Raw genomic sequence first — 25,373 nt, forward strand, 5'->3', positions numbered from 1 at the left:
AATCCTCCTGCCACATAATAATCGAAACACTAAATATACAGAAAAAAGAAAAAAAAAATACTAAAACCTGCAAGGGAAAAAGGCCAACCCATCAGAATCACACCTGATTTCTCAACAGAAACTATGAAAGACAGAAGGACCTGGACAGATGTCATGCAGATCCTAAGAGAACACAGATGTCAGCCCTGTCAACTATACCCAGCAAAACTCAAACATGACAGAGGGAGAAACCAAGATATTCAACGACAAAAACAAATTTAAACAGTACCTACCCACAAATACAGCCTTACAGATGATACTAGAAGAAAAAATACAACCCAAGAAGGCTAACTACACCCAGAAGAAAACAGGAAATGAATAACCTCACTAAAAGTAGCTAAACACACAAACACACTACTAAAACCAAAATCAAAATAAAAGGATGTAACAGCCATTCAAAATTAATCTCTCTCAATATCAGTGGACTTAACTCTCCAGTAAAAAGACACAAAATGAATGTGTAAAGAGGACCCAACATTCTGCTAAGTACAGGAAACACACCTCAGCCACAACATAGACATTACCTGAGAGTAAAGGGCTAGATAAAGATTTTCTGAGCAAGTGGATCCAAGAAGCAAGCAGTAGTAATCATTCTAATATCTAGCCAAATAGAATTTCAACCAAAATTAATCAAAAGAGATGGAGAGGGTCATTTCATAATCATCAAAGGAAAATTCCACCAAGAAGACATCTCATATACATTTGTAAAAGAAAAATTTTAAAAAACTTGAACTACACATAGAACCTCACACATTAATAGTGGAAGACATCAACAACCCATTCTCAGCAAAGGACAGGTCAACAAAACAGAAATTAAACAGAGAAACAATGACTGTAACAGAGGTCATTATCAAAAAGACCTAGGAGACATCTACAGAACTTGTCACCCAAACACAAAAGAATTTACCTTCTTCCCAGCACCTCAAAGAACATTTTCCAAAATTGACCACATAGTAAGTCACAAATGAAGCATCAACAGATAGAAGAAGATTGAAACAATCCCTTGTACATTTTCAGACCACCAAGACTAAAGCTGGACCTCAAAAATAACAGAAATAGCAAGAAACATACACACCCATGGAAACTGAAAAACTCTACTCAATGACAGCTAGGTCACATAGAAATAAAGAAATTAAAGGCTTCCTAGAATTCAATGAAAGTGAATACAAATCATATCCACACCTGTGGGACACAATGAAAGCAGTGCCGAGAGGAAATTTTGTAGCACTAAGTGCCTTCAAAGAAGAAATTCAAAACATCTCATAAAAGCAATTTAAGAGCTCACCTGAAAGTGCTAGAAAAAATAAGCATGCACACCAAAAAGGAGTAGAAGGCAGGAAATAACCAAACTAAGTACTGAAATTAATGAATTAGAAACAAAAAGAACAATTAAAAAAATAAATAAACAGCTGGTTCTTTGAGAAAATCAACAAAATCGACAAACCCTTAGCCAAACTAACTTAAAAGACAGAGAGAAACAATGCAAATCAACAAAATCAGAAATGAAAGGGAGAGCATAACAGGAGACACTGAGGAAATCCAAACAATCATTAGGTCTTACTTCAAAAGCCTATAAACCACAAAATTTGAAAATGAAATAGACAATTTTCTTGATCAGTTCCACTTACCAAAGCTGAATAAAGATCAGGTAAATAAATTATATAGTTCTATATCCCCTAAAAAATTAGAAGCAGTAATCAAAAACCTCCCATCCCCAGAAAGCTCAGGACCACAGGGTTTCAGGGAAGAATTCCATCAGATTTTCAAAGAAGAGCTAACAACAATTTTATTCAAACTATTCAAAAAATAGAAACAAAAGTAACGTTACCAAACTCATTCTGTATAGCCACAGTTACCTTGATACCTCAACCTCACAAAGACCCAACAAAGAAAGAGAATTTCAGACCATTTTCCCTTACTGATGCAAATATACTCAATTTAATACTCGCACAATGATTCCAAAGATTAGTTTGACACATGAAAGATACCATCCATTATGACCACTATGACTTCATCCTAGGTATGTAGGGGACTTCAATATATGGAAATCCATCAATGTAATCCACCATATAGACAAACGGAAAGAAAAAACAACATGACCATTTCCTTAGATGTTGAAAGAGCATTTGATAAAACTGAATATCAGTTCATGTTTAAAGTCTTGGAGAGATCAGGGATACAAGGCAGATATCGAAAGACAGTAAAGGCAATATTCAGCAAGCCTAGAGCCAGAAAAAAAAAAAAAAAAACACTAAACAGAAAGATAATTAAATCAATTCCACTGAAATCAGGGACAAGGCATGGCTGCCCATTCTCTCTGTATCTCTTCAACATAGTACTTGAAATTTTTTGTAGAGCAATAAGATGAATAAAGAAGATAGAAGGATTCTGATTGAAAGAAAAGAAGTCAAAGCATTTGCAGATGATAGGATAGTATACATGAGTGACCTCAAAAATTCTACCAAAGAATTCCTTCAGTTGATAAACACCTTCAGCAAAATGGCTGGTTACAAAATTAATTCAAAGAAATCTGTAGCCGTCCTATAAACAAAAGACAAGTGGGATAAGAAAGCAATTTGGAAACAACATCCTTTACAATAGCAACAACAACAAACATAAAATATCTTGGTGTATCTCTAACCAAGCAAGTGAAAGACTTGTATGAAAAAAACCTTCAAGTCTCTGAATAAAGAAATCAAAAAAGATATTAGATTACTTGACTTGTTGCCGTTTAACTTCTTGACTTGTTTATATATTCTGGATATTAGCCCTCTGTCAGATACAGGGCTGGTGAAGATCTTTTCCCATTTTGTAGGCTGTCGTTTTGTTCTGATGACAGTGTCCATTGCTTTACAGAAGTTTTTCAGTTTCATCAGGTCCCATTATAGGTTGTTCTTCTTAGAGCTTGTACTGTTGGTGTTCTGTTCAGGAAGTTCTCTCCTGTGGTAATGAGGCTCTTCCCCACTTTTTTCTTTTAGTAGATTTAGTGTGTTTGCTTTTATTTGAGGTCTTTGATACACTTGGACTTTAGTTTTGTGCAGGGTGATAAGTGCAATTTTCTACATGGAGATATCAAGACCAGTACCATTTGTTGAAGATGCTATGTTTTTTCCATTTTACAGTTTTGGCGTATTTGTCAAAAATCCATAAGTGTGTGGGTTTATTTCTGTCTTCTATTCAATTCCATTGATCCACCAGTCAGTTTCTATGTCAGTACCATGCAGTTTTTATTTCTGTTGTTCTGTAATACAACTTGAGACCAGGGATTTAGATACCTCCAGAAGATCTTTTAATTGTAGGGGATTGCTGTAGAGATTCTGGTCTCTTGTTATACTATATGAAGTAGAGCATTTTTCTTTCAAGTTCTGTAAAGAATTGTGTGGGTAATTTGATGGGAATTGCATTGAATCTGTGGATTGCTTTTGGTAAGATGACTATTTTTACTATCTACTACATACTATTACTATGATAATCCTGCCAAGCCATGAGCATGGGATATATTTCCTAATTCTAATATCTTCTTCTGTTTCTTTCTTCAGAGTTAATGCAATAAAAAAAATGGAGTATGGGGCTAAACAGAGAGTTCTCAATAGTGGAATATCAAACGACAGAGAAACAATTAAAGAAAGTTCAACAACCGTAGTCATCAGGGAAATGCAAATCAAAATGACCCTGAGATTTCACCTTACACCCATCAGAATGGCTAAGATCAAAAACTCAAGTGACAACACATGCTGGAGAGGATGTGGAGAAAGGGAAACTGTCCTCCATTGCTGGTGGAAATGTACACTTATATAAGCACTTTGGAAATCAATCAGACCCTTTCTCAGACATTTAGGAATAGTGCCATCTCAAGATCCAGCTATACCACTCCTAGGCATATATCCAAAATATGCTCAAGTATACAAGGACATTTGTTCAACCATATTTGTAGCATCTTTATTTGTAATAGCTATAATCTGGAAACAACCTAGATTTTCCTCAGTTAAGGAATGGATACAGAAATTGTAGTACATTTGCACAATGGAATACTACATAGCAATTAAAACCAAGAAAATCATGAAATTTGCAGGCAAATAGTAGGAACTAGGAAAGATCTTCCTGAGTGAGGTAGCCTAGAAGCAGAAAGACACACTTGGTATATACTCACTTTTAAGTGGATTTTAAACCTATAATGTAGGATAAAAATACTAAAATCTGAAAACCTAAAGAATCTAAGCAGGAAGGAAGACCCTGGATAAGATGCTCAATTTTCATTCAGAAAAGCAAACGGAATAGACATTGGAAGAGAGTGAAAACAATGAACAAGACAGAAACTTACCACCGGGGGCCTCCGAAAGACTCTATATAGCAGAGTATTAAAGCAGATGTTGAGACTCATAGCCAAACTTTGGGCAGGGGCAGGGAATATTACATAAAATGGGGAGATAGAAAGTCCTGGATGGGGCTCAGGCTCCAGAAGGAGAGCAAAGGAACCAGGAGTCTTTTCTGAGACCAAGGCACACTCATGTAGGTAATCTAGAACCTCTGCACAGATGTAGCCCCCAGCAGCTCAGTCTCCAAATGGGCTTCCTACAAATGGAATAGAGGCTATCTCTGACATGAACATAGTTCCTGGCTCTTTTATCACCTCCCCTGTGTTGAGGGCAGCCTTACCAGGCCATAGTCCTGATTAAACATGATAGGCTAGGGTGGGATGGAAAGAGGGGAGGTCTTCCTCTATCAGTGGACTGGGGAAGGGCCATGGGAGGAGAAAAGGGAGGGGGTGGAATTGGGAGAGGATGAGGAAGGGGGCTAAAGCTGAGACACAATGTGAATTAATTGTAACAAATAAAACAGAAAAAAAAGAAAAAAATGAATTAAAAAGAAGCCGTGGCCTTCAAAAAAAATAATAAAAGTTATCAGAAGACAGAAAGGTCCCCCATGCTCATGGATCAGAAGGATTAACATAGAAAAATTGTCATCCTATCAAAAACAATCTACTCATTCAATGCAATTCCCATCAAAAAACCAACACAATGCTTTACAGACCTTGAAAGAACATTTCTCTTCTTCATATGGAAAAACAAAATAATCCAGACTAGCTGAAACAGTCTGGTACAACAAAAGATCTTTAGAGGTATCTCCATCCCAGTTCTCAAGCTGTACTTTAGAGCAACATTAATAAAAAACTGCAGGGTACTGACACAGAGATGTACTGGTGGATCAATGGAATTGAATCTAAGACACATAAATAAACCCATACACTAATGGACACCTGAATTTTGAAAAGTTGCCAAAACCATACAATGTAAAAGTGATAGCATCTTCAACAAATGGTGCTGGTTTTCCTGGAGGTCCACAGGGAGTAAAAGGCACTTTGCACAAAATTAAACTCCACATATATCAAAGACCTCAACATAAAACCAGACATACTAAATCTGTTGGAAAAAATAGTAGGGAAGAGCACAGAATGCATTGGCACAGGAGACAACTTCCTGAATAGAACACCAACAACTCAGCTTCTAAGATCAATAATTAACAAATAGGACCTCATGATACTAAACAGCTTCTGTAAAGCAAAGGACATTGTCAACAGAACAAAACGACAGCCTATAAAATGGGAAAAGCTCTTCACTAACCCTATATCTGATAGAATACCAATATCCCGAATATATAAATAACTCAAAGAAATTAGACACCAAAGAACAAATAATCCAGTTTAAAAATGGGGTGCAGTGCTAAGCACAGAATTCCCAACAGAGGAATATCAAATTACTGAAAAACTTAAAGAAATGCTCAACATCCCAACCATCAAGGAAATGCACATCAAAATGACTGAGAGTCCATCTTATACCCTTCAGAATGGCTAAGATAAAAAAAAAAAAAACAAAACCTCAAGTGACAGTACATTCTCTCCTCCACTGCTGATAGGAATGTAAACTTCTACAACCACTTTGTAAATCAGTCTGGTGATTTCTCAGAAAACTTGGAAAGGCACTATCTCAAGAGCCAGTTATACCACTTCTGGGCACATATCCAAAATATGCTCAACCATACAACAAGGACATTTGCTTAGCTATATTCATAGAAGCTCTGTTCGTATTAGTCAGAATCTGGAAACAACCTAGATGTCCTTCAACAGAGGAAGGGATATAGAAATTGCGGTACACTTACACAATAGAATACTACTCAGCTATTAAAAACGATGAAGTCAGGAAAATGGATGGACCGAGAAAAGATCATCCCAAGTGGTGTAACCTAGAAGCAGAAGGACACATATTGTATATACTCACTTGTAAGTGAATATTAGCCATACAATATAAGATAATTGTACTAAAATATAGAGACCTAAGGAAGCTATAAAACAAGTTTGACCCTAGAAAAGATGCTTAATTTTCATTCAGAATGGAACACAAGATAGAAATCAAAGGTGGTGGAAGAGAAGGAGGGGAGTGTACCTCATATATCCTCCAAAATCTTCCACCCAAAGGGGGATTGAAGTATATGTAGAGTCTCACAGTCAATTTTCAACAGAGCACAGGGAGTCTTATGGAAGAAGGGGGATATAGAAGGACACAGATGGGACAGGTGCCCCATAAGGAGATCAACAAAGCCAAAAATTCTGGTTCCTGGAGGAACTGCCAACACTGATGCTTCAACCAAAGACCATAAAAAGAAAGGACCCTGACCCTCTGCTTAGATGTAGCCCATAGTCAGCTCATGTCTATGTGGGTCTCCCAGCAAAGGGAGAAGGGACAGTCTCTGTCATAAACTAGGTTACCTGCTTGTTGATCATTTCTTCCTGGTGGAGTGACCTAGCCAGCCAACAGAGGAAGAGGATGCAGTCAGTCCTGATGGTACTTGATAGGGTAGGGTCAGACAGTAAGGGAGGAGGTCTTTCCCTATCAGTGGACTACAGAAGAGGGATAGGTTAGGAAGTTGGAGGGATGGTGGCACTGAAAGGAGATGAGGGAGGGTCCTATATCCAGGCTATGAAGTAAATAATTTGTAAATGATGATGATGATGATGATGAAAATAATATTAATAATAATTACTTACATTTTTAAATTAGAATTTTCAAATATTTTTAAATGACTAAAATTTTAGTGATTTTTTATTATTGTTATAGCATTGTTCTCAAAATTACAGAGAAACTGAAAGATTATAAATCTCCAGTCTGTAATGTAAAAATTTAAAAATGAATAAACGCCATTACACCATGGCAAAAAAGGAGTGGATTGGCCAATAGCAAAAGCAGGAGTGGAAGACAGAACTTTTGGGAGAGATAGGAACTCGGGGGAAGAAATCTGAGGTGGGAGGAAGTTGTCAGCCAGACACAGAGAATTGCTGAAACTAAGGTAGTGAGAAGAGGTAATGGGCCACATGGCAGTAGGTAGGCTAGGTTAGCATTGTCTGGTTAGAATAGCTGATTATCTAGTGCTTAATCTTATAATAAATATATTAATTCTCTGTGTCACTATTTGGGAGTTTGCGGTCCAAAGAAAGTCCCATTATGCATAACATGTTTTCAAAACTAAGTTATCATACATCAATTTTTATCCAATTTAATTTTTTAATCTAATTTCCTCTTAAATTATCTTAACTAAGTGCTCTCTGGTGTATTTACCCTGAATAAATTAAATAAATGTGTTTATATATTTGTAATGAACATTAAGTGTGCAGTATAGAAAGTAGACTAAATATTTTTGGAATTTCAATATAAATAAGATTTATATATAAAGTACAAATGAAGATTAATAAAATGATTTGTAAGTTGCATTTCACTATGGAAGAATAATTATTTTCAATAGAGAAATATAAGATGTAAAGTCTGACAAGATGGTCTTTTCCAGGGATTGAAAATTAGTCATTTTATAGCTGCATTAATGAATTTAACTCTACACACAAAATTCAACTTGTATATTTACTCTTACTTACACATTCTCCTTTGAATTCTCAAAACTTCACTGATCTGAGTTTGGAATACTTCAGAAATTAGTCCTTAGGTAATTTCAAATCTATTAATCACCTCCCTAACACTCATGGTTTTAATATCTTCTATATGTATCTATTTTAATCCATATTCATGTCTTTATTTTAGACATTTTTTCAGTTCAAAGCTCATATACTCAAATATCTTCTCCATAGCTTCTTGTTGACCATCAAGTAATAATAATAACAGTAACAACAATTAATAATAATAATAAACTTTTCCAAGAGTGAGGTACTAATCCAAGACATATGTACTCATATTTCAGTCTTGTATTTTGTTCCACTGGTATACATGTCTGTGTTTTGTGCTAGTACCATGTGGTTTCTATTAGTATTGTATGGTGATACATTTTTCTGAAAAAAAAATCTCCTGATTAAAAAAAAAAAACTGAAAATTTTCAGATCACATGATCAATTTAATAATATCTCTTGAAATCATTTTGGATTATGTACTTAACACCCGCTGTCTTACTATGTAGTCATACTACTTAAGTTTATCCTTCCTTTAAAAATGTAACTAACCTTAATTTGTATTGGAATTTTTAAGCATTGAGCTTTATAAACTAACTAAATGTGTAGCTTTAATCTTAAATTAATGTATTGTTCCATGCCATTGATCAATAAAAATGTGTGTTTTTGGTTTGTTGATAATCATTTGCTAAAGCTTCCAACAGGTTGGAAACAACCTGAAACAAAGCAAACACCCCATCTCTATTGGGAACCTTATGTGGATATACATTGATTAACATATGTGTGTGGTTTTCTGGTTCAGAAAGGTACCTTCATCCCATTCAAAACCATTAAAGACCTCCTTGGAAATTATTTTCCCATACTATGGTCCTTTGTGGTCCATGAATATAGAGCAAAGCCTTATTGAGGGACAGACACATAAACAGACTCAACACATACACAAGAGACAAGCAACAGGTACAGACAAATCAAACACATGCAACACATAACAAACAAACAGGCCAGTAGGTATAAACTACAGACATACAGAAGACATAGGAGAGTCGTGCAGAACTCAAGTTACTCTGAAGCGCAACAATTCTAGCATTTTCTATTTTTTTTTTTTGGTTTGGTTTAAAGCTGTTTTGTTTGTTTGTTTGTTTGTTTGTTTTTTCTGCTAAGGATTGCTTTCACTAGCCAGTGTCTTTTCTGATTCTATCTGAATTTTGTATATTGATTTCTAGTTCTGTAAAAGAGAGCTGTGAAAATTTTGATTGAGATTTCATTGAATCTATAAATTGTTTATGACAGAATAGTCAATTTCACAATATTAATTTTAGCAATTCATTGGCATAGGAGGTCTATTTTTTTTCTAGACCCATAGATTAACAGAAACTCCAGTGCCAGGCATAAGAAACCTCTTTTTGAGTAGTTGATCAGTGGAGTCTGAAAAGGTCACACAGCAATATAGGCTGTTGCTGTTGCTATTAGTTTCCTCCCACGAAGTGAGAGAAAATACCTATTACTGAAGACCACACATATGTCACACATTAGACTCCAAGGAAATGAGGTACATCTGATCCAATGGTTCCCTCCCTGGGGACTAGCTTTGATAGTAACAGAAGGTGCTATGCATGCTGCCAAGAAAGGGAAGCATTAAACTGACCTACCTTGCTGTTTTCTCTGCGAACCACAACAATGACCAGCATTACAAAATATCTTTAAAGGTGAAGGAGTGGGATTCAAATACTGGTGATAACCAGTATCATGCCTGGTGCTGGAAACAGAGCCAACTACCTGTAGCTAGTGATGTCATGGACCTCAGAGAGCAACATACACTGCTACATTTCTAAACAAGAATAATTCATAACTATATTCTAAATACTTATTTTTTCACACTCACAAATCAGTGTAACTCCCATCTTTTATCAAAGAAACTCCTTTGCAGCAGAAACCATTATAAAAAGGCATAAATAATCAATATGCTGAGAGGAACTAATTGTCTTATCTCTAAAAAGAACCTCCTAAAATTTATTTACTTTTGTAATTCTTGACTTCTTTGATTTATTCTAAACACAGAAGACCAGATGACCATTAGAACTATATCCCATACAGTGTCAAAATTCTTGCTCAAAAGCCTGACACTGTCAAAGTCCATAGCATGGCACAGACTCTCCAGGCTTCTCTGACCTCAGCACTCTGTTCTAGCTCCCTGGTTTTTCTGTATTATTATTACTTTTCTTTTTATTAGTTTCCCTTTATATTTCTGTTGGAAATTTCTCTAAGTATCTGAAATGGATACTTTCTCACATCCATTATATTTTTTTCTATTCTATATCTTCACTAATAAAACACTGTACAACTCAGATTTTCTTTTTCTTCTGGTTATTATTCTTTCCTATTATACTGTCCACCAACTTCTAACACATTATATATTTATTTTTATTATATTTGTATTAACAACCCCTTCACATAATATTATCCCACAGTGAAGTCTTCATCAGTTTGTCTCATTATTATATTCTAAGTATATAGAATAATGCCTGGGAGATGAGAAAAGCAAAATAACTATTAAATATCTTTGGGCATCAGAAGATATGCACTGTGGGAATGATTTGGGATATAGCTGTAACTCTAAGCATTCTAGAACAACTTCATCCTTTGGGGATTATTATAAATTAACATATGCATACTAAAGAAGACATTAAAATGATACCACTTATTTGCAAAATTGTGATAAAAATGTGATATATATATATACATACATATATATGTATGTATATATGTATATATGTATATATATGTATATACATATATATGTACATATAGGCTTTAAAGATATAATATATATTTTTTTCACCCTTGCATCAGAGTTCAACTACCACTATGTAACATCAGCTGAAGATCAGCACAATTCCATTGACTAAAGTCAGATATACTGCTTCAAGTATTTATTGAAACAGATAACTGTAGAAAAAAAAATAAAAAGTCTTCTTTTAACCCAGATTTATAGCTCTGCCATTTGCTCTAAGAGACTTTAAACTCCATCTGGAGCAGATATACTGTTTTATTTTATGTGTGACTGATTGTCACATACAGACAGACGTCTTTAGATGTACAATATCAATCGCCTCTTATATGATTATCATTTCCATTTACAATGATAAAGTATTGTCTCAGCAAAACTAAACCTGCAAAATTCAAAGTCAAAAGAATTAGTTCTAATAATGATGGTGTTGTGTCACCTTGAGAAAGTCAAAACAATTACTATAAGAATAATAAAAACCACATCACATGCATATTGCCAAACTTCTTGATGTGCTACTGTCCAAGGTCTTAGGCAGAACAACCTCCACATTTGTAACAGGATCACAATGGTATAGTCAAATTAGAGGAACACATTTATGAATTTAAAACATTAATTTGCTGAATGTTCATTCATCCCTGAACTACTAAGCACAGTATTTTGTATATGATGACACTTTACTTAGTATTTAAATGCAAACATTTGATTGAGGGAAGATAGTACTTTGTTAAATTGTTATGGTACTGGTATGGGAGAAACTAGTAAAATTTATAAGAAAGATATTTTATCCCTGAGTTTCAAAGCCCTGATGTAGCTTATAGGGTCAATGTTTTTCTGGACATCCACTTTCCACTTCTTCAACAGAGAGGCAAGAAAAACTATCCTAGCATAATAGCCATGTGGAAATGTCCTAAGAAAATTAAACTTAGTTTGATCAATGATTTCATACAAATGAACTTAATAATTAGTATGTTCCTTTAAAATAGAGCCATCTGGGGGACTGTAGAGATAACTTGGCAGTTAAAAGCACTTATTGTTCTTCCAGAGGAACCAAGTTTGGTTACTAGTGCCCACATATGGTGGTTCATAATCTTCTGAAACATGAGCTTCATCGCATTTGCTTCCTTGTCCTACATTCTCATAGAACCTGGACTCATGTGCACATAACCCCACATACATATACATAAAATTTTAAATAATAAAAATAAATGTTTAAAAATGTAAACACTTTATTTTGATTCTTCTACTTTTGAGACTGCTAAAAATGTCGATGTCTTTTACTAAAGAGAATGACAATAATGTATAATATATATATACATACCTATATATGTCTATACACACATCATACGTAAATACATATATATTATATTAAACCATAAATTCATGGTAGACCTTGGAATTTTTTTACTGTAATTGTAAAAGTTTTGCTTCTATTTTAAGAAGCTGAATGTGTGTGTATCAATATAAATATCTATATTCTATAATGTTGTCATCATACATTTATTTATGTGATTATATCAAATAATACAAGTGACAATATTTACTTTGTTTGACTATAATTTAGTTCATTTTTACTTAGAATTTAAATATCTTTATATTTCATAGAATAGACACTATATTTTCTTTTGTTTTCTTCCTCAAAAAAAGAATATTTTGAAGAGGGGGCAAGATGGAGGCACCAGGAGGACTCTCATTCTGAGCAGCAGCACAGCAGGATTGGCACATTGACCAGCAATCAGTACTCGCCAGCAATCAGAACTCGCGGCCATAAAACACAAGTGATTGTGTTTCACAGGTGAGAGGATACCCCACGGTGGGGGATTCAATCAGCTTTAACTCACCCTGCTAAACTGCGGAAGAGATCCTGGTTCCGCCAGGTGCTTGGTCGCCAGCCCAGAGCTACACGCCAGCATGTTCTGGTCACCATCTCAGACTGAACTGTGGGCCCAGAACATCACAGACTGGATTTTTCAGTGGAGAGATAACCCCACGGAGCAGGAAACGATTGGGACCGACCTTAGGTCACCCAAACATTCCCTGGAAAAGACTCGGGTTTCGCGGGCACCCCAGGAGTCAGCCCAGAGCCAGAGCCGGGGACCCAGGTGCGTGCACAGAGCCCTGCCTGCGCGCCAGACTCGCCGCCTCAGACAGAACTGTGGGCACCAGGGCACCAGGGCACCAGAGACTGCATTTCACTGTCAGGTGCAAACCCACAGGGAGGGAAACGGCTGGTCTGATCTCAGAGCACTCAGCCGACACCCTTACCCGAAAAGGTCTCAGGAAAATTGTCCAGTTTACACAGACAGGCTCCCAAAGGCAAGAAAGGCGGAGCCACGGGCGGGCATCTGTGCCTGTGGGTTCTACTCGCCACCCCAGACAGAAAAGGGGTCCCCAAAGCAAAGACTGGGTGTCTCTGGCAGGAGGAAACCCCCAGCGGGGGAGATCATCAGGTCTAATGCTCAGGACACCAGCACCAAAAGACTTTATGGATTCACGCAGAATCTAGGCTCTAGCTTTCTAAAGCAGGCAGGAGCGCTGTGCTCAGCCGCCATTATTGAGTACCCCTAGGGCACTGGGGCACACAGCTGCATCCTCAGACCTACAAAAGCCAGAGAGCCACTACAGCAGCCCTCAGATACTGTGCCAAGGATCAACCAGTTATCCCTAGCTAGACTGACAAAATTGTGGGAATCCCAGGTCCTTCAAGAGGGCTGTACCCACAGCATACAGACCAGAGCAGTGCCTAGAGCCGCCATCCCAGACAGAGACACACAGCTTCTGGTCCAGAGTGAGGCACCCAGCCTCCAGACCACAGCGGTGCCCCCAGGTGCCAACTCAACCTAGGTGCATATTCTCCAGGCCCAAAGCAGAGCACTCAGCCTCTGGCCCAGAGACTTGCTGGGCGCTCCTCTCACTTTCCCGGACAGAACTGTGTACCCCAGGATAAAAGACTGAGTTTCCCTGTTGGGAGAAAACCCCACAGCTAGGGAATCAGCAGTTTCTTCAAGAGGACTGTACCTGGAAAACTTTAACAACAGCAGCAGCTCACTAAATTTATAACGAGGAACCCAGCAGTAGTGCAACTGTCTTGAGAATTTCTATGGGTAAGAGGAGATCCCCCCCTGTCTAACAAAGACCACAGCTACTACTCAGGGCTATACACCTGAGGTGAGCAGTGGCAATTCCTGAGAAACACTGGCCATACAGTGACCATAACCAAAAAGCAGAGGAGGTCTCCTTCAGGAAAAATCATCTTCCGGCCAAGGAGATTCTCCCTACCTCAGGACTCCAGGAAACACAGAAACTAACAACCAACACCTAAAACAGCCCAACGGGTAGAGGTCAGCATAAAAGCTCAACCAACAAAAGACAGAGTAATATGGCATCTCCAGAACAGCGAACAGCCCTGGACAACGCAGCATAATAGAAAATCAAGAAGATGAACTTACAACTATGCTGATGAAGAGGATAATAGAGGAAACAAATAAAATACGTAAAGAATGAGAGTAAGACAAAAACAAACAGATCATGGCTATCCGTAAAAAATGGAGGAAGTTAAAGACAAGCAGATTATGGCCATCCGTGAAGAAATACAGAAAGATGCAGCCAAACAGTTTGCGGTCTTCAGAGAAGAAATAATTAAATCACTGAAAGAAATAAAAGAAACAGAGTTGAAGGAACTAAAAGAAAAAGAGGAAAATACAAGCAGACAGGTGAAGGAAGTAAACAAAACAACTCAAGACCTGAAGATAGAACTGGAAAAATTAAAGAAAACACAAATGGAGGAAATAATGGAGAGGAAGAATTTAGGGAAGAAAACAGGAACTACAGAGGTAAGCATAACCAACAGAATACAAGAAATGGAAGAAAGAATCTCAGGTATAGAAGACACAATGGAAGAAATCGATGTTTCTGCCAAAGAAAATGTTAAATCCAAAAAATTCCTGACACAGACCGTCCAAGAAATCCAAGAGAATATGAAAAGACAAAACCTAAGAATAATAGGTATAGAGGAAAAAGAAGACTCCCTTCTCCAAGGCCCAGAAAATATTTTCAACAAAATCATTGAAGAAAATTTTCCCAAGTTAAAGGAGAAGCCAATAAGAATACATGAGGCCTACAGAACACCTAAAAATTTGACCAGAAAAGAAAATCCTCCCGCCACATAATAATCAAAACAGTAAGTATACAGAACAAAGAAAAAAATACTAAAAGCTGCAAGGGAAAAAGTCTAAGTAACGTATAACAGCAAACCCATTAGAATCACACCTGACTTTTCAACAGAAACTATGAAAGCCAGAAGGGCCTGGACAGATATCATGCAGACCCTAAGAGAACACAGATGGCAACCCAGGCTACTATACCCTGCAAAACTCTCAGTCCTCATAGACAAAGAAAACAAGCTATTAAATGACAAAAACAATTTTCAACAATACCTACACACAAATCCAGCATTACAAAAGACACTGGAAGGGAAAATACAACCCAAGAAAATTAGCTTCTGTCAAGAAAACACAGGAAATAATTAACCTTACTACAGTAAAATGAAAAGCAACCAAACACACAACCTTATGAGCATAGCCAACATCAAAATCAAACGATCTAACAGCCACTGGTCATTAATCTCTCTCAACATCAATGGACTCAACTTTCCAGTAAAAAGGCACAGATTAACAGAATGGATACATAAACGAAACCTAGCAATCTGTTGCATACAAGAAACACACCTAAGGCACAAAGATAGACATTACCTGAGGGTAAAAGGTTGGAAGATGACTTTCCAAGCAAATGGACCCAAGAAACAATCAGGAGTAGCCATTCTACTTTCTGATAAAATAGACTTTCAACCAAAATTAATAAAAAGAGATGAGGAAGGACGCTTCATACTCATCAAGGGAAAATTCCACCAAGAAGACATCACAATCCTGAACATCTATGCCCCAAATACAAGAGCACCCACATTTGTAAAAGAAACATTGATAAAATTTAAACCACATATAGATCCCCACACATTAATAGTGGGAGACTTCAACACCCCACTCTCAACAAAGGACAGGTCAACAAAACAGAAATTAAACAAAGAAACAATATCTCTGACAGAGGTCATGAATCAAATGGACCTCACAGACATTTACAGAACTTTACACCCAAACACAAAAGAATTTACCTTCTTCTCAGCACCTCATGGAACCTTCTCCAAAATAGACCATATAGTTGGTCACAAAGCAAGCCTCAACAGATACAAGAAGATTGAAATAATCCCTTGTATCTTGTCTGATCACCATGGAATAAAGCTGGATTTCAACAACCACGGAAATAGCAAAAAGCCTACACACACAAGGAAACCGAACAACTTTTTACTAAATGACAGCTGGGTCAGGGAAGTAATAAAGAAAGAAATTAAAGTCTTTCTAGACCTCAATGAAAATGAAGACACAACATACCCAGATTTGTGGGACACAATGAAAGCAGTGCTAAGAGGAAAGTTCATCGCACTAAGTGTCTTCAAGAAGAAATTCGAGACAGCTCATTCAAGCAACTTAATGGCCCACTTAAAAACCCTAGAAAAAGAAGAAGCAGACACACCAAAAAGGAGTAGACGGCTGGAGATACTCAGGGCTAAAATCAATCAATTAGAAACAAATAAAACAATTCAAAGGATCAATGAAACCAAGAGCTGGTTCTTTGAGAATATCAACAAGATCGACAAAGCCTTAGCCAAGGTAACTAAAATGCAGAGAGACACCACCCAAATCAAGAAAATCAGAAATGAAAAGAGGGACATAACTACAGACACTGAGGAAATCCAAACAATCATTAGGAATTACTTCAAAAGTCTATATGCCACAAAATTTGAAAATCTAATTTTCTTGATCGATTTGACTTACCAAAGCTGAATCAGGACCAGGTAAATCAATTAAATTGTCCTATAGCCCCAAAGAAATAGAAGCTGTCATCAAAAGTCTCCCATCCCAAAAAAGCCCAAGACCAGATGGCTTCAGCACAGAATTCTACCAGAACTTCAAAGAAGAGCTAACTCCAATTCTCTTCAAACTATTCCACAAAATATGAAACAGAAGGAACATTACCAAACTCATTCTATGAAGCCACAGTCACCTTGGTACCTAAACTTCACAAAGAATCAACAAAGAAAGAGAATTTCAGGCCAATCTCCCTTATGAACATTGATGCAAAAATACTTAACAAAAGACTTGCAAACCGGATACAAGAATACATAAAAGATATCATCCACCATGACCAAGTAGGCTTCATCCCAGGTATGCAGGGGTGTTTCAATATAGGGAAATCCATCAATGTGATCCACAATATTAACAAACTGAAAGAAAAAAGAAACACGTGATAATCTCCCTAAGATGCTGAAAAAGCATTTGACAAAATCCAACAATCATTCATGTTTAAAGTATTGGAGAGATCAGGGATACCAGGCACATATCTAAACATAGTAAAGGCAATATACAGCAAACCTATAGCCAACATCAAACTGAACGGAGAGAAACTTAAGGCAATCCCACTGTAATCAGGGACAAGACAAGGCTGCCCACTCTCTCCGTATCTCTTCAACATAGTGCTGGAAGTCCTTGCTAGAGCAATAAGACAGCTGAAGGAGATCAAGGGGATACAGATGGGAAAGGAAAAAGTCAAATTATCACTATTTGCAGATAGTATACATGAGTGACCCCAAAAACTCAACCAGGGAACTCCTACAGTTGATAAACACCTTCAGCAAAGTGGCCAGATACAAAATTAACTCAAAAAAATCAGTAGCACTCCTGTATACAAAAGACAAAAGGGCTGAGAAAGAAATTAGAGAAGCAACACCCTTCAAAATAGCCACAAATGACATAAAGCATCTTGGTGTAACCCTAACCCAGCAAGTCAAATACTTGTATAAAAAAAAATTTCAAGTCTCTGAAGAAAGAATTAGAAGAAGATATGAGAAGATGGAAAAATCTCCCATGCTCATGGCTTGGCAGGATTAACATAGTAAAAATGGCCATCTTACCAAAAGCAATCTACAGATTTAATGCAATTCCCATCAAATTGCCAACACATTCTTTACAGACCTGGAAAGAAAAATTCTCAACTTCGTATGGAATAGCAAGAAACCCAGAATTGCTAAAACAATCCTCTACAATAAAAGATCTTCTGGAGGTATCTCCATCCCTGATCTCAAGCTGTACTATAGAGCAACAGTTATAAAAACTGCATGGTACTGGCATAGAAACAGAATGGTGGATCAATGGAACCGAACAGAAGACCCAGAAATAAACCCACACACTTATGGACACCTGATCTTTGACAAAGATGCCAAAACCATATAATGGAAAAAAGATAGCATCTTCAACAAATGGTGCTGGTCCAACTTGATGTCTACCTGTAGAAAAATGAAAATAGATCCATACTTATCACCCTGCACAAAACTGAAGTCCAAGTGGATCAAAGACCTCAACATAAAACCAGACACATTAAATCGGCTAGAAAAAAAGTGGGGAATACCCTAGAACTCATTAGTACAGGAGACAACTTCCTGAACAGAACACCAACAGCACAGGCTCTAAGAGCAACAATCAATAAATGGGACCTCATGGAAATGAAAAGCTTCTGTAAAGCAAAGGACACTGTCATCAAAACAAAGCGACTGCCTACAGATTGGGAAAGAATCATCACCAACCCTTTTTCTGACAGAGGACTCATATCCAGTATATATAAAGAACTAAAGAAGCTGAAAAGCAGCAAACCAAGTAATCCACTTAAAAAATGGGGAACAGAGCTAAAGAGAGAATTCTCTGTAGAGGAATATCAAATGGCAGAGAAGCACTTAAATAAATGCTCAACCTCATTAGCCATTAAGGAAATGCAAATCAAAACAACCCTGAGATTTCACTTTACACCCATCAGAATGGTTAAGTTCAAAAACTCAAGTGACAGCACATTTTGGAGAGGTTGTAGAGAAAGGGGAACCCTCCTCCACTGCTGGTGGGAATGTAAACTTGCACAACCACTCTGGAAATCAATCTGACGCTTTCTCAGACAACTAGGAATAGCACTTCCTCAAGATCCAGCCATACCACTCCTAGGCATATACCCAAAAGAGGCTCAAGTACACAAAAAGGACATTTGCTCAACTATGTTTGTAGCAGCTTTACTTGTAATAGCCAGAAGCTGGAAACAGCCCCAGATGCCCCTCAACTGAAGAATGGATGCAGAAACTGTGGTACATCTATACAATGGAGTATTACTCAGCAATGAAAAATAAGGAAATCATGAAATTTGCAGGTAAATGGTGGGACCTGGAAAGGATCATCCTGAGTGAGTTGTCCCAGAAGCAAAAAGACACACGGTGTATACTCACTCATATAAACATACAACATAGTATAAACCCACTAAAATCTGTACATCTAAACAAACTAAGCAAAAGAGAGGAGCCTAACTAAAATGCTCAATCCCCATCCTGAAAGGCAAAGAGGATGGACATAGGAGGAAGAAGAAAACAGGAAACAACCTAGGAACCTGCTACAGAGGGCCTCTGAAAACCAGAAGAAGAAAATAGAAACAACCTAGGAACCTGCCACAGAGGGCCTTTGAATGCCTCTGCCATGTAGACTGTCAAAGCAGATGCCGAGCCTGATGACCAACTGACCTGCAGAGTGAATGGAATTTTATGTAAGAAGTGGGAAATTTTATGTAAAAGCTGGAGAGGACAGGAACTCCTCAAGGAGAGCAACAGAACAAGAAAATTTGAACACAGGGAACTTCCCAGAGACTCATACTCCAATCAAGGACTATCTGTGGAGAAAACCTAGAACCCTGACAATTCAGCCACTTCTGATGAGAACTGATAGACTAAGATCAGAAAGAAGGAGAGCAGGACCTTTCCTATTAGTAGACTTGGGGAGGGGCATGCATGCAGAAAGGGAGGGAGGGTGGGACCAGGAGGGGAGGAGGGAGGGGCTTATGGGGGATACAAAATGAATAAAGTGTAATTAATAAAAGTTAAATAAAAAACAAAGAAAATATTTCATCTCTTAAAATACAGAACATTTGTAAGATGTACCCTTTTATTTACTTTTGTTTAGATGCTTGGTAAGCATATATTTCATTTCTTAAACCCCAATGATAATTAATAATTTTTTATTTAGTACTTCTTCATTTCTATATGCAAGTTTGTGAATCTTTGTTTTTTCCCTGAGGCTTTGAATTTTTCTTTAGGAAATGGAACACTGAAGTTCACTGTTGACTGTTTCTGTAAGTACTGTCAGTACATAGTTTAGATCTCAAAAATAAATGTTCTGGTTGAGATTTATGACTGAAATTGCCTTAGAATATTGAATGATGAAATAGAAAAAATCTCTACACAATAATGTTTTCCTTATCTATTTATTATTGTTATTATTATTATTATTATTATTAGTATTATTATTAAACTTTATTCACTTTGTATTCCAGCTGTAGCCCCTTCCCTCATCTCCTCCTAGGCCCACTTTTTCTCCCTCTTATCCCCCTGTGTCCTTCCTCTAGTCCACTGATAGGGGAAGTCCTTGTCCCCTACTATCTAACCCTAGCCTATCAGGTCTCATCAGTACTGTCTGGATAGTCTTTCTCTGTTTCCAAGGAAGGCCATCTCACCAGAGGATCTAAGAGCAGGCAACCTAATTCATAACAGAGACTACCCCTGATTCCATTACGAGAGAACCCCCATAGCGACTGAGCTGCCAATGGGCTACATCTGAGCAGGTGTTCTAGGTCCTCTCCATGAATGGTCCTTGTTTGACTCATCAGGCTCTGTATGGTCCCTTGTGCCCAGATATTTTGGCTCTGCTGGTCTCCTTGTAGAGTTCTTGGCTCCTGTCACTTCCAGGTCTTTTTTGTTTGTTTGTTTTGTTTTAATTTATTTATTAAAATTTATTTACTGTTTATCACAGTTGTAGCTCCCTCCCTCATCACCTCCAAATCCCACCTTCCCTTCCTCTTCTCCCTCTATGTTACTCCCCTAGTCACCTGATAGGGGAGGTCCTCTTCCCCTTCCATCTGATCATAGCCTATCAGGTCTCATCAAAACTGGCTGCATTGTGTTCCACTGTGGCATGGTAAGACTGCATCCTACTCAGGGAGAGGTGATCAAAGAGCCTGTCACTGAGTTCATATCAGGGACAACCCCTGCTCCCCTTAGTAGGGAACCCACTTGGAGACTGAATTGCCATGGGCAACATCTGTGCAGGAGTTCTAGGTTGTATCCATGCATGGTCCTTTGTTGGAGTATCAGTCTCAGAAAAGCCAAAGCCTAGAGTTTTGGCTCTGTTTGTCTCCTTTTGGAGCTCCTGACCTCTCCAGGTCTTCCTATCTTCCCCTTCTTTCATAAGATTCCCTGCACTCTGCCCAAAGTTTGGCTATGAGTCTCAGCATCTGCTTTGATATCCTGCTAGAGTCTTTCAGAGATCCTTCGAGGTAGAGTCCTGTCCTGTACCCCATTTTCTCCTTTTTCAGATGTCAATCCAGTTTGCCTATCTGAGTGAAGATTGATCATATTCCCCAGGGTCCTCCTTCTTGCTTAACTTCTTTAGGCATACAGATTTTAGTATGTTTGTTCTATGTTATATGGCTAACATCCACTTATAAGTGAGTATATACCATGTGTGTCTTTCTGTCTCTGGGTTACCTCACTCAGGAGGATATTTTCTAGTTCCATCCATTTGCCTGCAAATTTCATGATGTTTTTGCTTTAAATTGCTGAGTAGTATTCCATTGTGTAAATGTACCACAATTTTTGTATACATTCCTTGGTTGAGGGACATCTAGATTGTTTCCATATTTTGGCTATTACAAATAAAGATGCTATGAACATAGTAGGGCAAATGTCCTTGTTGTATTGTTAAGCCTCTTTTGAGTATTTGCCCAGTGATCATATACTTTGATCTTGAGGTAGTGCTATTACTAAGACACTTTCTGAGAAAGTGTCAGATAGATTTCCAAAGTGGTTGTACAAGTTTACATTTCCAGCAGTAAAGGAGGAGGGTTTCCCTTTTCTCCATATTCTCTTCAATAAATATTGATATTTGAGTTTTTGATCTTAGCCACTCTGATGATGTAAGTTGGAATTTTTTGATTTGCTAAAGAATAGTAAAGATGTAGAGCATTTCTTTAAGTGTTTCTCTGTTATTCCTGTGTTCAGAATTCTGTTTAGCTGTGTAAACCAATTTTTAATTGGATTTTTTGGTGTGTTGGTGTTTAACTTCTTGAATTCTTTATATATTCTGGATATTAACCCTCTGTCAGACGTAAGGTTGTTGAATATCTTTTCCTAGTCTGTATGCTGTCATTTTGTTCTATTGACTGTGCTGACTTCAATTTTCCCTCTACAATTTAATATTTTATTTAATATTTAAACAAATACTTTCCTTAATGTGTATATCTATATATTTTCTACTGGAAAAAAAATTCTCATTTCATAACCCAGGTGTTTAATTTGTTCCCAGAAGCTCTTGGAGACTTTGTCTCTTCTCTTCCGTATTAATGTTTATATTAACAGTTTTTAAATCTCAAAAATTCCTGTGCATATTAAATCACTCAGAGTAAAATTTTAAAATAATTTGTTGTTTTAACTTCACAAGCATCATTCATTCTAGGTATTCAGAGAATGCATCTTGATTTTTGTCTTTCACTGGGTAAAGCTTTCTGTATGAAAACACACAAAGACATACACACACAAATGCACACATATATACAACACATACATACAGACAAAAACATACATGTATACCACACATACATATACATACACATATTAGTAAATGATTTTAAGGATATTTTTCTTAGTACAAACTAGATTAGACTTTCACAGAGTCTCATACAGAAAGGGAGAATATATCTGTGGGTACACCTGTTATTTAACATGAAAGGTTTCTTTTTTAAAAAAATATACACTTAGCAGATCTGAAAGGATTTTGCTAAAGCATCAAGAAAAATACCCACACACCTATGGATACGTTATTTTTGACAAAGAAGTCAACAACATACAATGGAGAAAAGACAGCATCTACAAAAAAAATGGTTCTGGTCTAACTGGATGTCTATGTAGAAAAATGTTAATAGATCCATATTTATCACCCTGCACAAAACCAAAGTCCAAGTGGATCAAAGAGCTCAACATAAATCCAGATACACTAAATTGGTTAGAAGAAAAAGTTGGGAAATGCGTAGAACTCATTGGTACAGGAGACAATTTCCTGAACAGAACACTAACAGCACAGGCACTAAGATCGACAATCAATAAATGGGACTTTCTAAAACGGAAAATCTTCTGTGAAGCAAAGGACACTGCCATCAGAACAAAACAATGGCCTACAGACTGGGAAAGGATCTTCACCAACCCTCTATATGACAGAGGGCAAAGATACAGAACATAAAAAGAACTCAAGAATTTAAAAAGCAACAAATCAAATAATTCCATTAAAAGATGAGGTACAGATCTAAACAGAGAATTCTCAATAGAGGAATATCAAATGACAGAGGAACACTTAAAGAAGTGTTTAACATCCTTAGTCATCAGGGAAATACAAATCAAAACGACCCTGAGATTTCACCTTATACCCATCAGAATGGCTAAGATAAAAAACTTAGTGACAACACATGCTGGAGAGGATATGGGGAAAGGGGAACCCTCCTCCATTGCTGGTGGGAATGTAACTTTCGAAATCAATCAGGCCCTTTCTCAGACAGTTGGGAATAGTGCTACCTCAAGTTGCAGCTATATCACTCTTAGGCATATATCCAAAATATGCTCAAGTATACGTGGACATTTGCCCCACCATGTTTTTATCATCTTTATTTGTAATAGCCAGAATCTAGAAACAACCCAGGTGTCCTTCAATTGAGAAATGGATTCAGAAATTGTGGTACATTTACACAATGGAATACTTCTCAGCAATTACAATCAAGAAAATCATGAAATTTGCAGGCAAATGGTGAGAACTAGAAAAGATCATCCTGAGTAAAGTATCCCAGAATCAGAAAGACACACATGGTGTATACTCACTTATAAATGGATATTAGACATATAATGTAGTACAAACATACTAAAATATGTACACCTAAAGAAGCTAAGCAAGAACAAGAACCATGGGTAGGATGATCAGTCATCACTCAAAAAAATCAAAGACGGTATACATTGGAGAAAACAGGGAACAGGACAGAAGCTTACCACAGAGGACCTCTGAAAAACTCTACCCAGCAGGGTATGAAAGTAGATGCTGAAACTAATAGCCAAACTTTGGGCAGAGTGCAGGAAATCTTATGAAAAAAAGGGCAGATAGAAAGACCTGAGGAGCAGAAGCTCCACAAGGAGAACAACAGAACCAAAATACTCTGGGCCCAGGGGTCTTTTCTGAGACTGATACTCCAACCAATGACCATGCTCAGAAATAACTTAAAACCCCTGCACAGATTTCCATGGTAGCTCACTCTTCAAGTGGGTCACCTAGTAATGGGTACGTGAACTGTCTCTGATATAAACTCAGTAGCTTGCTCTTTGATCACCTCCCCATGATAGGGGAGCAGCCTTACCAGGCCACAGAGAAAGGCAATGCAGCCAGTCCTGATGAAACCTGTTAAACTATTTTTCAGAGGGAAGGGGAGGAGGACCTCCTCTATCAGTTGCCTTGGTGAGGGGCATGTAAGGAGATGAGGGAGGGAGGGTAGGAAGGAGAGGGTTTGAGAGAATGGGTTACAGCTCGGATACAAAGTGAATAAACTGTAATTGATGAAATAAATTAAAAAAAAGAAAGAGTAGATCTTGTTCCTACTTTGGTTTTATATTTATTTTTTTCCAAATATATATATCAAGAACAGTGCAGTTCTCATCAGCTGTTCGCTTGCAGACCTACCAGCCTCCGTAAATAATGCTGATTCACCAAATATGTCCTGTAGCCATCTGGTAGAGACTGTCTCTGGAGGCATCTCATGCCCCTTGTCATATGAACTGTCAGGAAGAGTCACAAATTTCCCACTTTGTCCCATAGGTAAAGTAAGTGTGGTTCTCTTCAGCTGATCCTTTTATCTGTGTCTCACTGAGTACCCTAAGGTCATGCCTCAGAATAAATGGTAGAAGGAAGGATCATTCTGCTGGTCTGTCTAGGATAAAAATATATTAACATAGTTTGGTTCCATATTATTTGGGCAGACCATCTGCCAGACTGTGATAATTAGCCCTGATTCTCTACTGAATTCTGTACTCTATAAGTTCTGGATAATGTCAAGGACTAGAAAAAAATGAGAGAAAGTTAGGAAGCATATGTTATTTAGGAAAGAGAAAGTTAATGATAAAGGTCTAGAGTTGTAGTCAGAATTATTTTTAAGACAGAAAAGTAGTCTTGTCCTTGAATTTTTATTTTTATTTTACAGAAGGCACTTTTCAATTTTAATATAACACTTGCTAAAGGAATAGTTATTGATATCATTTTTTAATTTTCATATTCTCATGTGTTGGGTTGTGTGTATGTATTTACATGTGTGTAAGTGCATGTGTGTGTGTCTACATGCATGTGTGTGTGTGTGTGTGTGTGTGTGTGTGTGTGTGTGTGTGTGTGT

This window comes from Psammomys obesus, unplaced genomic scaffold (genome assembly GCF_907164565.1).
Source record: "Psammomys obesus unplaced genomic scaffold, mPsaObe1.curated_primary_1811, whole genome shotgun sequence".
NCBI lineage: Eukaryota > Metazoa > Chordata > Mammalia > Rodentia > Muridae > Psammomys > Psammomys obesus.